Raw genomic sequence first — 16,682 nt, 5'->3', positions numbered from 1 at the left:
TATAATACTCTTTGCCTATATTGGCAGAAGTTCTGAATATTTTGGGCATGTTTATTAGACAACTTCCCAGCTGTAATATTGAAGAACTGTACTCTAGAACTATCTTTGCCTCTTGCCAAGCTATTCCAGAACATTTTTAACACTGGCATCAACCCAACCATGTAGAAAATTGCCCAAGTATGTCCTGTTCTCAAAATGCAGGACAACTCTAACCACACATTCCAGCAGAGTGATGGAAGGTGCCATTGACAGTTCTATCTACTCACCACTGACCTGCTCAGGTTGGGTTTCACCAGGACTAATTATTTGGCTCCAGACCTCATCACAGTCTGAGTTCAAACACGGACCAAAGAGCTGAATTTCAGAGGTGATCTGAGAGTCTGTCCTTGATATTAGAGCTGCATTTGACTGAGTGTGGACTCCAAGAGCCCTGGTAGAGCTAACGTTAACGAGTTTCAGAGGGAGGATACTCCAATGATTGTAGTCATACCACACACACAAGATGGTTGTTGGAGGTCAATTCTGCCAGTTTCAGGACATCACTGAAGGAGTTCCTAAGGTAGTGTCTTCGGCCCCATTATCTTCAATGGCTGTCCTTCCATCGCAAGGTCGAGAGTGATAATTTTTTTTGTTGATGTTTAATTGAATTTGCAACTCCTCGGTAATGAAATGGCTTGTAAAGCTTGACAACGTTCAGGCATAGGATGAAAAGTGGCAAGTGCCCTCAAAAGTGCCAAGAAATGACCATCTCCAACAAGAGAGGGTCTAGGCAGCAACTCTTCACATTAGAGTTATCACATTGCAGGCAGCATCCTGGTAAATCTCCTCTACACCCTCTCTAAAGTTTCCACTTCCTTCCTATAATGAGGCAGCCAGAACAGAACACAATATTCCAAATGTGATTAAACTGGGGTTTTACAGAGTTGCAACAGAATCTCGTGGTTCTTTAACTCAATCCCCCAACTAATGGGAGCCAGCACACCGTACGCCTTCTTAACAACCCAATCAACTTGTGCGGCAACTTTTGGGGGATCTATGGATGTGAACCCCAAGATCCCCCTGTTCCTCTACACTGCCAAGAATCAAGCCATTAACCCCGTATTCTATCTTTAGACTTGACCTTCTTGAAGTGAGTCACTTCACACTTTTCTGCATTGAACTCCACCTCCACCTCCATCAGTCCAGCTCTGCAACATATCAATGTCCCATTGTAACTTACAACAACATTCTACAATATCCACAACTCCACCAACCTTCATGTCTTCTGTAAACTTAACCCACCCTTCCACTTCCTCATCAAAATAATTTATAAAAATCACGATCAGTGGGGATCCCAGAACAAACCCCTGTGGAACACCACTGGTCACTGATGTCCAGGCAGAATATGCTTCATCTACAACCACTGTTTGCCCTCTAGGGCAGGCCGATTCTGAATCCACACAGCTAAGTCTTCCTGGGTCCCATTCCTCCTGAGAAGAGCCGACATTGGGGAACCTCATCAAGCACTTTACTGAACACCATATCCACTGCTCTAACTTCATCGATGTGCTTTGCCACATCCTCAAAGAATTTAATCAGGCTTGTGAGGCATCACTTGCCCTTCACAAAGACATGTTGAATATCTCTAATCAGACCGTGCTCATATGTCCTGTTTCTAAGAATCTTCTCCAATAGTTTGCCACCAGTGAAGTCTGTAATTGCCAAGGTTTTCTCTCCTCCCTTTCTTGAACAAAGGAGTAACGTTTACAACCCTTCAATCATTTGGTACTATTCCTGCGGCCAGTGAGGATGCAGAGTGCAGCAGTCTTTTCTCTTGCTTCCCGTGGTAACCTTGGGTATATCCCATCGAGCCTTGGGGATTTGTCTATCCTAATCTGAGGGGCAACTTCTTTATGCGTGTGGTGCTGGGTGTATGGAATGAGCTGCCAGAGTAATGGATTGAAATGGGTATAATAGCAACATTTCAAAGACATTTGGACAGGTACATGGATAGGGGAGGTGTAGAGGCATATGAACCAAATGCAAGCAGATTGGACTGGCTTAGATGGGCATCTTAATTGGGCCGAACGGTTACGGTTCAGTGCTGTATCACTCTCTGACTCAGTACTGTACATAAATACTGCGGCTTCAAGAACAGACCAAGGACTTGGCTTGCTGTGCTGAGTGAGTCACTTCCTAATATGGACTATTATTCCACCGTGCCATGTGAATCAGGAGAGTGTCGGAACACCATCCAGACTAAGGAACAAACTGCTGCAAGAAATCAGTGGCTCAGGCGGCATCTGTGGAGGCAGAGGTATTCTTGATGGACCCGTATCAGGCTGTAGCTCCAATACAGTCACAAGCTATAATTCTGTACAGTTCCATAAAGAATAAACCCCCTCCTCACCTCGTGAGTTTGTACAGCTGTGTACTAAGTGATGTCCACTATGAAGAAACATTGACTCTATACATTCATTTAGTGACTGACCCTTAGCCAGAATAAACAGTGTTTGTACAGCTGGACACAGACTCGTCCTCAGTCTGGGTACATACTGACTCTGTATCATCACGTGCCTATAGATGGGGCAGATGGTCAGAGTCTTTTTCCTAGGGTGAAGATATGAAATCTCAAGGATGTAGATTTACCATGCTAGAGGGGAAGTTTAAATGAAATTTACTCGGCAACTTTTCTTACACAGCTTAGTAAGCAACTGGAATGGGCTGCCAGGGGAAGTGGTGGAAGGAGATAAGATGGGGGTGTTTAAGAGGCAGTCACAAAGATGGGGAATAGGGGCTTCTGGATCAAGTGTAGGAGGTTGCACTGTTTAAATTTGTATCAGACACTGTGGGCTGAAGGGCCTGGTCTGTGCTTTAATATAACGTGCTGTACAGAAGAAGACTATTCATTATAGTGGAGGAACGGGTAGTTTCGATATTCAAAAGGGACCTGAGTGTCTTGGACAGCAGCCGCTGAGATGCGAGGGCCTTCATTGCACAAAGATGCCCCACTGCTCTGGGAGTCCTTGTCTAAGAAAGTACGTTCTTGCCACAAGCAGAGTCCGATGAAGACCGGTTCAGAGGAGATCTCATCGATACAGGGTTTAGCAACTGGATACAGAGAGGATATTGTCCAGTGCCTGAAGAGTTCAGGACGGCGGACACAAGCTCAGTTTAGGGCTGAGATGAGTGGAGACAGAGGTGGTGAACCTGTAGAGTTCATTCAAAACACAGACTGACAGATTTCTGTATATTAGGAGAACTGGTGGTGATCGGCGATGAATGTTGGAAGGTGACCTCTGTAACCATTTCCTATCTTGTGTTTCACATTGACTTGCCCACACCCTGAGAAAACAGCCTCCTCTGCTTTACACTGATAAGCCAGGGAGCCACACTGAAGCTGCTGGCAGTATGATCAGTTTGCTTGCTGCTCCTGGTTAGAGCCGGCTGTGTGCAGACTGGTCGAGGTGTCCTGTCCACCTGCATTGCACACACCGTATCCTGTGCAGTCCGATACCGAGCCTAACCTGCCCTCAGTCCAGCCAGCAGGAGTTGGTCACGCACAGGTCTGTCTCAGCACTGCACTGTGTGATCCAAGGAAGGGAGGGAAAGGCACACTGGTTCTGAAGGGATGTGGGGCAGAGGGAGGGGGTGTGCTCAGGGAGTGCACGGCTACAGAAACGGGGTAGACCGATGGAGCATGGGGCTGGGCGAGGAGGTGTGCTGAGGGACCGCGGGCCTGAGGGGGCATGGGCTGTGGGAGAAGGTGTACTGAGGGAGCGTGGGGCCGTGGGAGGGAGCATGGGGCCGTGGGAGGGAGCGTGGGGCCGTGGGAGGGAGCGTGGGGCCGTGGGAGGGAGTGTGGGGCCACAGGAGCAGGAATTTCTGAGGAAGTGTGAGGCTACATAAGGGAACAGGGCTAAGGTAGCACAGGGCTACAGAGCGGACGATGCTGAGGGAGTGCCGCACTGTGGGAGAGGCAGTGTCAGAAACTCATTCTCCATTGGAATGTTATACCAAGCCCCAGCAACTCCTCTTGGAGGACCCTCCTCTGGCCTGGACCATCTTGAGAGGAGCAGGCAACATGCTGGGGCAGATAACCTCCTGGGTTCTTGATGCACCATCAATAACTCACACTGAGACGTAGCGGCAAGATATCGGCTTTTACTGACTGGAAGAAGGAACAAGCAGTGAGTGACCACCATACTACATCCTGGAGACTGAGAGGCCGGGCTCAGGCCTTGATCGCCTTTATACAGGGGTCTGTGGGAGGAGCCACAGGAGCAGTCAGCAGGGGCCGTGTCCAGACAGGTATATGTAGTTCACCACATTTCTTGTGTCCCTGAGTGGTCCTCCTGTCAGAGAGCTGATAAGATGACATGGCCAGTGACTGACACTCATTCCCGATGCCCTGAGTCCCAGTCTCCTCTTTTAGACTCTCTCTCGCTCAGTGTCCCTCCACAACACCCCACAGGACTTGGCTGAGACACTTGATGACTGCCTACCTTAGAAATGTGCCCGCAGGACTTGACCCATCTGGGTTTCTGATACCTCTGACAGGTTGTACCAACCCAAGACGTTCTCTCTCCTTCCCCCTCTCTCTCTCTCTCTCTCTCTCCTTCCCCCTCCCTCCCCTCTCTCCCTCCCCCTCTCCTTTCCCCTCTCCCTCCCCTCTCTCTCTCCCCCTCTCTCTCTCCCTCCCTCTCTCTCCCTCCCTCTCTCTCCCTCCCTCTCCCTGCCCCCTCTCTCCCTGCCCCCCTCTCTCCCTCCCCCCTCTCTCTCCCTCCCCCCTCTCTCTCCCTCCCCCTCTCTCTCCCTCCCCCCCCTCTCTCCCTCCCCCCTCTCTCTCCCTCTCTCCCTCCCCCCTCTCTCCCTGTCATTCTGTCTCTATCTCTCACTGTTTCTCTCCGTATCTCTGCTCCAACCTCTCTCTCTCTCTCTCGCTCTCTCTCTGTATCTGTCAGTCTGTTTTTCTCTACCCATTTGTCTCTCTCTATCTCTGTCTCCCATGTCTCTCTCTCACCCCAGTCTGTGTCTCTCTGACTTGACACTCTGTTTCTCTGCTCCACACTTGTTCTCTCTTTTGAAAACCGCTGTTTTGAATCTCTCCCACTCTCCTGTGCCCCCTTACTCTTAACTCATGCCCCTCTGCGCTCTCCCTCTCCCTCTCTCTCTCTCCCTCTCCCTCCCCCCTCTCTCTCTCCCTCTCCCTCCCCCCTCTCTCTCTCCCTGTCATTCTGTCTCTGTCTCTCACTGTTTCTCTCCGTATCTCTGCTCCAACCTCTCTCTCTCTCTCGCTCTGTCTCTCTGTATCTGTCTGTCTGTTTTTCTCTACCCATTTGTCTCTCTCTATCTCTGTCTCCCATGTCTCTCTCTCACCCGTCTGTGTCTCTCTGACTTGACACTCTGTTTCTCTGCTCCACACTTTTTCTCTCTTTTGAAAACCGCTGTTTTGAATCTCTCCCACTCTCCTGTGCCCCCTTACTCTTGACTCATGCCCCTCTGCGCTCTCCCAATCCCTCTCCCCCTCTCTCCCCCCCCCCCCTTCCTTCCTTCAGAAATCCTTCTTGGTCTGAGCTCCACCTTATTTTTTCCCAGTTCCCTTCCTCCTTTCCCTGTTTGTTTGTCCTGGTGATTCTCCAGTCTCCAGTTCAAGAGTACCAAATTCAAGCCACAACTTGGCAGGGAGAGGATCCATCTGACTCCTGTTGGGCTGCAGTGGAGTGCTGGGTGTGGGATGTTCCTGACACTCGGGTCCTTCCTCACTAGGCATTTTGCTGCTCTGTCCCTTCCGGCCTTCTCTGAGTCTCACGTAAGCTGCACACAGCTGGGTAGACTGACTTCAGAGTTACATCTCTTGTGTCTCTTCTTCATTTTATGAGGTCTGGCTGTTTATTGCCCACCCACAGCTGACTTTGAGAACTGCTGCAGCCCTTCTGGTGGAGGTTCTATTGGGAAGGAATCCCAGGATTTAGACAGAGTGGCGTTAAAGAACTGGGAATGTGTTAACGATGGATGTGACTCCGCAGGGGGTGGTGTTCCCTGTGCGTTTTCCTTCTCTGTGACATTTGATATGTGTTGTCAGAGAAGGCAAACACACTACAGCCTCCATTCACCGGTGGCTGGTCAAATGAATTGTGTTGAATTTCAGAGTCGTTGGAGCTGGACTCACCCAGATAAGTGAAGGGAGTTCCATCTCACTCCTGAGTCTGGCTGCAGGCTCTCAACCTGCAAAGTCAGCATTAAACTTTTCCCTCCATGATGCTTGAGTTCTGTCCAAGTTGTTATGACTTCTGTAGAGAATGGTAGGTCACCGAGCAGATTGATTGTGTTTTTAGTTAATGGTGCTGAGTGACTCAACAGTGAAAATGTGATTAAATCTCAAGGGGAGGGGCGCGTTTCTCCTTGGAGCTGGATGAATGTAAATGAGCCAGCAGCCCTTGCTGAGCGCTGGAGTACCAGAGCTTCGGTAACAGGAGCAGGAGTCAATCACCCATCCCTCAAGCCTCTCAACTAGATCAACACTGATGCCATATTGCACCACGATCGCTTAATTTTCTCTCAATATTCAGAAACCTATCAATCTACAGTTTGAATGGTTTATAGATCATGCCTGCATGGCCTCTGGAGTCAAGAATTCCAGAGATTTACCACCCTGTGAGTCAAAAAATTTCTCCTCTTCTGTTCCAGTAACCGGCCCCTTACTCTTAGACTATGACCCATGGTCCCAGACTCCTCAGCCAGGGCAAATGTCCAGCCAATTGTTCATTGAGTAATACAGGCCCTTCAGCCCAACTTATCCATGCTGACCAACATCCTCACCTAAGCTAATCCTGTTTGGCCACTATTCCTTCATATCTGTACACTTACCCAAATGTCTTCCACACGTCACCAGTGTAAGTGGAGTGGCCATTGTTGGAACGGGGCAGTGTTGTCTGGCTTTGGCTCAACAGGATTGGACAAGCACAGATTCAGGCTCTATGCAAGTTTCCAGTAATTTTGTTTTGTTAGTACAAAATGTGTTGAGAAGGGGTCCAGAGTTACTGGAATGTTCCTTCCATGAAATGGGGGAACTTTGGGAGAGCTCCAAACTTCCTGATAACTAAATCTCCATGAGGTTCACTGAACTCCTGAGAGACTGTGGTAAGGAGCTGGAGCTGCAGCTCAATGATCTTCCGGAGAACGAGGCGGTGATAGACAGGAGCCGCAAAGCTGCAGCAGGCAAATACCCGTTGACTGTCAAAAAAGGGACAGGGCATCCATGCAGAATACCCCTGTGGCCCTCCCCTCAATAATGCTTTGGACACTATTTGGGAGGTGGGGGCACAGGGGAATACCTGCCAGGGAGAGGCCACAGCAAGCGGGTCTCTGGCACTGAGTCTAGCTCTGTGGTTCAGAAGGAAAAGAGGGTGAGGGAGGAGATCAGCTTTAATGGTAGTGAACAGAAAGGAGATTCCTTGGATGGGACAGAGTTTCACAATGGTTTGTTGCTTCCTGCTTGCCAGGGACATCTCAGTTTAAGTCCCCGGCATTCTCAAATGGGAGGGTGAGCAGCCAGAGGTCATGGTCCATGTCAGTACTGATAACACAGCTAGAGTGGGTGCCGAGGTCCTGCAAAATGAGTTCAGGGAGTTAGGTACTAAGTTAAAGGGCAGGACCTTCAGGGTTGTGATTTCAGGATTGCTACCTGTGCCACGTGCTAGTGAGTCTAGAATTAGGAAGATCATGTAGTTTAACACGTGGCTAAGCAGATGGTGCATGAGGGAGAGCTTCAGGGTTTTGGATCATTGGGCTCTCTTTCAACGAAGGTGGGACTTGTACACAAGAGATGGTTTGCACCTGAAATGGAGAGGAACTAATGCTGCATGGGGAGGCTTAGACTAGAGTTGCAGGGGTTGAGAATAAGAGTGCCAGAACAGATAGTGGAGAGATTGTGGAGACAGAAGTTGTTAAGACTGCATAGAAAGTCAGGGATCAGAAGGTGGGACTAATGTTGAGAGCTGCGCATATTTTAATGTAAGGAGTATTGTGGGAAAGGCAGATGAGTTTATGGAATGGAATTACAACATAGTAGACTCGGTTGCAGGAGGGGTGGGACTGGCAGCTTCATGTTCTGGCCACCCATTGTTTTAGATGTGATAAAGCGGGAGGGATCTAAGGGCAAGGTGTAGCATTACTATTCAGGGAAAATGTTCCAGCCGTGTTCAGTCAGGCTAGACTGGAGAGTTCATCTAGCAAGTCTTTATGGGTAGAATTGTGGAATAAGAAAGTTATGACCATGTTAATGGAACCACCTAACAGCCTGCGGGATTGAGAGGAACATGCGTAGAGGGATTGTAGGCTGCTCCAGGAAACATAAGGTTGTGATAGTAGGTGATTTTAACTTTCCCCATATTGACTGGGACTCTGATACTGTAAAAAAGCTGGATGAGAAAAAGTTTGTCAATTGTGTTCAGGAAAGTTTCCTTAATCAGTACATAGAAATCTCAATTAGAGAGATTATGATAGAAGAACTTCTATGAGGAAATGAGAAAGGGCAGGTGACGGAAGTTTGTGTAGGGGGACACTTTGCATCCAGTGATCATAGTGCCATTAGTTTCAAAGTAATTATGGAAAAAAAAAGGATTGGTCCTTGGATTGAGGTTCTAAATTGGAGAAAGGCTGATTTTGATGATATTGGAAAGAATCTGTCAAGTGTGGATTGGAAGAAGTTATTTTCTGGCAAAGATGTTCTTGGTAAGTGTGAGGCCTTAAAAAGTGAAATTTTGAGAGTATAAAGTTTGTGTGTTCCTGTCAGAGTAAAAGGCAAGGATAACAGATTAATGGATCCTTGGTTTGTGGGAGATATTGAGGTCCTCATTAAGAACAAGAAGGATGTGCACAGCAGGTATAGGCAGGCAGGAACAATTGACATACTTACAGAGTGTAAGAAATGCAAGAAAGAAATCAGGACAGCTAAAAGAAGCCATGACATTGCTCTAGCAGACAAGGTGAAGGAGAATCATTAGGGCTTCATCAGATATATTAAGAGCAAAAAGATAGCAAAAGACAAAATTGGTACTCTGGAAGATCTCAGTGGTAATCTGTGTTTGGAGCTGAGAGAGATGGAGAAGATCTTCAATGGAATTTTCTTAATCTTTATTTACTTGGGAAACAGACACAAAGTCTATAGAAGAGAGGCAAAGCAGCATTGTATTCACGGACCCTGTCCAGATTACAGAGGAGGAGGTGTTTGCTGTCTTGATGCAAATTGGGGTAGATAAATCCCCAGGGCCTGACGAGATATTCCCTCAGATGCTTTGGGAGGCTAGTGTAGAACTGCAGGGGCCCTAGCAAAGATATTAATCATCCTTAGCCATGGGTGATATGCCAGAGGATTGCAGGATAGCTAACGTTGTTCTGTTGTTTAAGAAAGGCTCTAAGAATAAGCCAGGGAATTATAGGCCGGTGAGCCTGACGTCAGTGGTGGGTAAATTATTGAAGGTATTCTGAGGGACAGGATATATGAGTATTTGGATAGGTGGGGACTGATCAGGGATAACCAACATGGTTTTGTGTGTGCTAAGTCATGTCTAACCAATCTTATAGAGATTTTTTGAGGAAGTTATGGGGAAAGTTGATGAAGGCAAGGCAGTGGATGTTGTCTACATGGACTTTGACAAGTTCCTATATGTGAGTTTGGTCAAGAAGGTTCAGTCGGTTGACATTCACGATGTGGTAGTAAATTGGATTAGACATTGGCTTTGTGGAAGAAGCCAGAGAGTGGTAGCAGATGGTTGCCTCTCTGACTGTGATTAGTCACCTGCCACAGGGATCAGTTCTGGGTCTGTTGTTTGTCATTTATATCAATAATCTGGATGATAATGTGGTAAACTGGATCAGCAAGTTTGTGGATGACACAAAAACTGGGAGTGTAGTGGAAGTGAGGAAGACTATCAGAGCTTGCAGAATTACGACCGGCTGGAAAAATGGGCTGAAAAATGGCAGATGGAATTTAATATGACAGATTCTTTATGACCCTATCTACCTGTGGTGTCACATTGAAGGAATTCCCAGATCCCTCTGTTCTACTGCACTCTTCAATGCCCTACCGTTCACTGTGTAAGACCTACCCAGGTTGGTCTGCACCGTAGAAAGCAAATGCAAATACTCTACCCAAGACTACAAAGTCTCCCCTCCACAGGAGTCAACACTTCCCACTGCCTCGATAAAGCAGGCAACACAATCAAAGCTCCCTCCCACCCTGGACGTTCTCCCTTCTCCCCTCTTCCATCGGCAGAAGGTACAAAAACCTGAAAACACACACCAGCAGGCTCAGGGACATCTTCCATTCCACTGTTATATGACTGTTGAATGGTTCCCTAGTAAGGTAAAATGAACTCTCGACATCAAACTCTACCTTGTCGTAGTCCTTGTGTTATTTCTGTCTGCCTGCATTGTGTTCCCTCTGCTACCGTAACACTAGATTCTGCTTTCTCTTTTTACTGCCTCTATGTTCTTTGTATGGAATGACTTTCTGGGTGACAGGCAAAGCTTTTCTCTGGATCTCATTAATAAGCCAATGGGCAAGGGAAGGGAAGAGTCGGGTATGGATGAGTGGAACCAAAAACAGGGTGGGAATTGATGGGAAGTCTTGTTGAGCTCTGCAGGAATGCCACCAGTGTGGAGGAAGACGTTTTGAGGATGGTGGCCTCCTCTGGTGTGAAGCAAGGACTGTTCAATGTATTGAACAGAGAGAGCAGCATGGCTTTTGACCTTGTCAGTTGCCATAGTTACACGGTTATATAGCACAGAAAACAAGCTGTATGACCCAACTTGATCATACAAGCTAGCCCTGTCTGCCAGCATTTGGCCCAGAATCATCTAAGGCATTCCAACCCATGTACCTGTCCAAGTGTCCTTCAGAAGTTGCTTTTGTACCTACAAACGTTTGTACTTCAACTGCTTCCTTTCACAGCTGCTTCCACCATAGATATTTTAGTTTTTAATTTCCCCAACTCGGACCAAGTGCATTCACCCTCTATAAGATCACCTGCCGGTCTCCTGTGCTATAAAGTTCAAAGTAAAGCTATTATTATCTATGTATATGTTACCATAAACTGTGGTGCCATGAGATTCATTTTCTTGCAGGCATTCATAGTAGGAGAAAGAAATACAATAGAATCAATGAAAAGCTATGCAAAAGCTAAGACTGACAAACAGTCCTTTTGCTATAAGGAATAATGTTATAAGCTGCCCAACCTCTCCTTAAAATTCAGTCCCTCAAGTTCTGGCAGCATCTTTCCTGTAGCAAGGTAACCAGTACTGAAGATAATATTCCAAATACAGCCTCCCCAGCAACCTGCGTCATAATCAACCAACTTTTACTCTCATTGTTTTGAGTTGTTAAGGCCAGTTTGCCAAAGTCTTCTTGGGCTTGAAGAAAGTGACTACGGTTGTGGGGTTGAAGGAGCAGATATTCAACATGAGAATGAGTTCAGCTGGACTCCCAAAGGTGGAGGTGTGAAGGATTCATTGAAGCAAAGGGCCCCTGAACAGCCTGAGCGGAGGTTCTGGATATCCAAAGCGGAAGTGAGCTACTTGAGACTTGGAAATGGAAACTAAAAGTGGGGAAAGATGCCTGACGTGTCAGCGATGTAAGTGGGAGGGGAACGGACCAGTGAAACTGATGGAGATAAGTAAGGGTTTTATTTGGTGACGTATACATCAAACATCAATGATTCCTATCTTTCACCATTTAGAAAATATTCTATATGTACAGTTTGCATTTTCCCACATTATGTACCATCTGCCCTGTCTCACCCACTCACTCAGCCTGCCCACTTGCCACCTACATCCTTATCCATACTCTCAATCCCACCTGGTTCAGCTTCAGCAACAAACTGGGCAACAGGACATTTGGTGCCTTTGGCTAAATTGTCCACATTCTGTTGTGACCAAGTACAGATCCCTGTGATATCACACCAGCCGCAGATAGTCAGCCTGAGCAGGGTCCGTTTATTCCAACTCTGCTGTCTGCTCGAGAGTAAATTCCCCGTCCATGTCAGATACATCGGTCCAGATTCCATATTCTTTAACATTGGTGACCAGCCACTATTGGAGTATAAAAGTTCCATTGTTTGCTGTGTAATCAAAACTATGTAGTCAGCTTTGAGTTTGCTATTTGCTATGCATGTATCCAATTTAGTAGGAGAATAGAATCTTAAGAATGTAGAAGATAATGGGGTGTTAATGAGAGGTAGCTAAGAGATGTAGATTAGAACACGATTAAGTCAATGGGTAGAAACAATAGTGGCGGATGTACTTGTGATACGCAACTGTAGACCGATTGGATATGCTAATGCAACTAAACCGGGAGATTGTTATAAAAAATGCTATGTACAAGGATTGGTGGGCAATCAGCGACTAGCTCAATGACTGTCTCAGCTTTGATTTGCAAATTAAAGTTTAATACTTCTTGAAGAATCTTCTGCGTCTCCTGGTCGTTTGTGGGGCACGAGAAACCACGACACCACCTGAACAAAAGCCTTTTAGAAACCCAGTTACAACACCTCCATTTGTTCCTCCTTATCTAAGTGTCACATTCTCAAAGAACTCCAGCAGATCGGCCAAAGACATGATTTTCCTTTCATAAATCAAAGTTGCCTCCATTCAAACCTTTTATTTTCCAATGTTTTTAGTTTCTAGGTCCTTCACTACAGATCTCAGCTTGACCCCACCACTGACTTTAAACTAACAGCTTGGTGATTCTGTTTCCTCTCTCCTTTCTTGAAAAGTTGGGTTACATTTGCTGTCCTACAATCCACAGGAACATTTTCAGAATCCACAGAACCTTGAAAGATGACAGCTCTTTCTAAACTCTGGATGTAGATTGTATGGTTGCTGAGATTTATCAGCTTTCAAGCCCACCAATTTCTGTGGTACTATTTTTTGGCTAACACTTGGTTCCGGCAGTTCCTTGTTCTCACTAGATCCTCTGTAATATATCCGTTAGGTTTTGTGTACTTCTATGAAGGCTGATGCAAAGTAATTGTTAATTATACTGTAATTTCCATATTCCCCTTTATAAACTCTCTGGACTGTCAGGCCTGGACTTGTCCTCATCAGCCGTTTCCTATTCACGCACCAATAGTGGCAATTACAATCTGCTTTAGTTTTTTACCTCTCTGCACTCGGGCTGTAAATTAGATGTCTTGTGTAGATGATCCTTTCCCAGGGCTGGGGAATCAAAAACAGTAGGGCATTGATTTAACAGCAACCTGAGGGGCAACTTTTCACCCAAAGATGGTCGATGTCAGAGGAGGTGGTTGAGACGGGTACGCTGCCTACATGTAAAAGTTACTTGGACAGTTACACAGACAGGAAAGCTTTAGATACTGCCGACAAACGAGAGTATCTTAGCTAGGAATGCAGATCAGCCTGAGCCGGTTGGGCAGAAGGGCCTCTTTCCGTGCTATTTGACTCTCGCTTCCTCGAACCTCCTCTGAAGAGCTGCAGCAGGTTACCTGCTTTTATATCTGGTAATCTTACAATCCTGCTCTGTGGGTTTAATGGTATTTTTAATACTTCTGTCAGTTACATATAAATCACTTCTTTTTCTGTGGTGCTTTTGTGTATTAAAGTGCTCTTTTGCAGGGGTTTCCAATCTTTTTCTTCCATGGGGTGCGGCTCTTTCGCCTGGTCTCTGTCCCTCAATCAGCCGCGGCCAGCACTCGCCGGCTATTCACAGTTCCCGTTTGCTAGATCTCACATTTAACGGAGTCACTCAATGACCAGCTGTTGGAAAGAGTGTGGAAATGATTTGTGGGAATGTCACCAGGACTGCAAAGCTTGAACTATAAGGAGATGCTAAATATTTATTCCTGGATAAGTGAAGGAAGCTGAAGAGTGACCTTATCACGGTGTAAAATCATGAGGGGTACAGATAGGGTTTACCCACATCGTCTGTCTTCAGGGCAGGGCAGTCTAAAACTAAGGTAGGAGGAGACAGATTTAAAGTGGAGCTGAGGGGTCAGAGGTTGATAGAATGACCTACAGGAGGATACTGTCAAAGCAGGTACGATTACACTGTTTAAAGTAATTTAAGACAGATATATGGGTTGAAAAGATTTGGTGGGACATGGACCACTGCAAACAAATGAGACCAGTTTGGATTGTTATCCTGGTCATGTTGGGCTGTTTCTACGCTGCAGGATGTGCACGCCATTATCATTCTTGCCCAAAGCCATCTTGACCACAATTACCCCCTCACACTGTGGAAATCTTGCTGTGTAGCAGGTCTGGGCTGATGAGCAGGGATAGGAACCCCTGTGTATGTTGGGCTGGTGTGGGCCTGGTCTGGTGAGGAGGTGGGGCAAAGAGCAGGTCAATGGATGTGAGGCAAGGGGGAGCAGGGCCTCCCTAACCTCTGCCCTTTCCTTCCCACAGGTTGAACGCACTTACCAGAGGGAACAGAAATGACAAAGATGAGGGAGCAGGAGCCGGTGGACCGGTCAGTATGGGACAGGGAAGTAGGAGAATGGGATGGCGTGGGGGGGTCGTCGATATGGTGTGGGATGGGACAGGATGGTCATTGTGTTGATGGCTGCATCAGGGTGGTCAGTGCAGAATGGGAGGGTCATTGTGGTGTGAGACAGGACAGGGTGGTCATTGCGTAAAGGGAGGGACGGGGCAGTCGGTGTGGGGCGGGTCGCTAAGGAATCGATGAAGTGCCCAGTATGAGATGGGTGAGGATAGTCGGTGTTTGTCACAAGTAGGGTTAGTGTTGCAGATTCAGAATCACGTGTACATCGAAACATAGAGTGAAATGAGTCGTTTGCGTTAACAACCGAGGAGGTGCTGGGGGGCAAGTGTTGCCTCGCGTTCCGGTGCCAATGTAGTATGCCCACCACGCTTAGCAGAGCAACGCAGAGCACAACGACACGAAGCAATGCATCCCGAGTGACAAAGCAACAACAGCCTGTTCCTTCCTCCCACCCACACAGCCCTCTAACACCGGTACATCTTTGGCCTCCAGCCTCAGGTGAACTTGTGGATTTGCAGACACTCGGCCTTCAGCCTCACCAGCTGAGTCACACAGATTCGCAGACTCTAGGTTCTGGCCATTGGGCCCGCCCTGGACTCACGGATTATAATGAACGGGGGTTCCTGGATAATGATCCAAAGTCCAGGCCTCAAACTCCAGAGATGCTGATGCCGGGACCCTGAATATTGGACTCGAATTCCGGTCTGATGGTCAGCCCTCAGCTTGATGGTCTGCTGTCCTTGCATCTGTCCACATCGACATTGCTGGCCTTCAAACATGGAGTGAAGGTTCAGATTATTAATCACTGTCCTCTAATTCCCCCGCATCCCTGTCCCTAAACAATGGCTCTACTGTCAGTCCCCAAAACCATCCTCCCGAAACTGAAACACAACCAAGTGTAAATGATGGGATGGAGTGGTCCATGTAACAATGCCAAGGTGGGACAGCACCAGGAGCTCTGAGTCACAGAGGTGTTCTGCCTCGGTGAGGCGCAGGCTTCAGGGTGGGATGGAAGTGAGAGTTGGCAGGTCCCGTGTGTGGGGTTTGCAGTGTGTTACTCCGCTGCTGATTCTGTCCCTGAAACAGGTTCAAGGCTGTGTGGCTGATCTTCCTCATCCTGGGACTTGGAACCCTTCTTCCTTGGAACTTCTTCATGACGGCAATTCAGGTGTGTATCCTCGATCCCTGTCCCAGTCATCCTCCTCGGCCACTGAACCATTCCCTCTCTGCCTTCCACAGCCATGTAGTGCAGAAACCTCTTTAGCCCAGTGTGTCCACGGCAACCGTAAAGCTCTTATTTATTCACAGATACAGTGCAGGACAGGCACTTCTGGCCCTTTTACCTGCACTGCCCAGCAACCCACGAGTTAACCCTGGTCTAATTCACGGCACAATTTACAATGACCAATTACTCCACTAACTGGTACGTCTTTGGACTGTTGGAGCAAGCAGAGGTCCTAGAGGAAGCCACACATTCTGTGTTCCACGGGGAGAACGTACAAACTCATTCCAGCTGATGTGGGAATTGAACTCTGAACTCTGGCACTCCAAGCTGTAATAGCATCACACTAACCACAACACTACTGTGGGGTATCTGTCTACAGAAATCTCATTACCAGAACAATGGGGTATCTATCTACAGTAATGTCATTACCAGAACCGTGGGGTATCTATCTACAGTAATCTCATTACCAGAACCGTGGGGTATCTATCTACAGTAATCTCATTACCAGAACAGTGGGGTATCTATCAACAGTAATCTCATTCACCAGAACAGTGGGGTATCTATCTACAGTAATCTCATTACCAGAACTGTAGGGTATCTATCTACAGTAATCTCATTACCAGAACCGTGGGGTATCTATCTACAGTAATCTCATTACCAGAACAGGGGGGTATCTATCTACAGTAATCTCATTACCAGAACAGTGGGGTATCTATCTACAGTAATCTCATTCACCAGAACAGTGGGGTATCTATCTACAGTAATCTCATTACCAGAACAGTGGGGTATCTATCTACAGTAATCTCATTACCAGAACCGTGGGGTATCTATCTACAGTAATCTCATTCACCAGAACCGTGGGGTATCTATCTACAGTAATCTCATTACCAGAACAGTGGGGTATCTATCTACAGTAATCTCATTACCAGAACCGTGGGGTATCTATCTACAGTA

General features: G+C 47.0%; 2 protein-coding genes across 2 annotated transcripts in view; one reads left to right on the top strand and one right to left on the bottom strand.

Moving 5' to 3' along the window:
* Positions 1–16,682, bottom strand: part of LOC132401345 (equilibrative nucleoside transporter 1-like) — a 379,498-nt gene that overhangs the window by 201,817 nt on the left and 160,999 nt on the right. The gene's annotated exons all lie outside the window — the stretch shown is intronic.
* The window catches only part of LOC132400951 (uncharacterized), a 64,823-nt gene that overhangs the window by 36,058 nt on the left and 12,083 nt on the right, over positions 1–16,682 (top strand). The window contains exons 2-3 of the mRNA XM_059982555.1: positions 14,407–14,470; positions 15,590–15,671. The gene's annotated coding sequence lies outside the window, so the exon portion shown is untranslated. The remainder of the gene's footprint in view (positions 1–14,406; positions 14,471–15,589; positions 15,672–16,682) is intronic.

Source organism: Hypanus sabinus, chromosome 10, assembly GCF_030144855.1.
Source record: "Hypanus sabinus isolate sHypSab1 chromosome 10, sHypSab1.hap1, whole genome shotgun sequence".
In the NCBI taxonomy this organism is placed as follows: Eukaryota; Metazoa; Chordata; class Chondrichthyes; order Myliobatiformes; family Dasyatidae; genus Hypanus; species Hypanus sabinus.
Note: the sequence above shows the minus strand (reverse complement) of the source record. Positions and strands in the feature narration are given on the sequence as shown.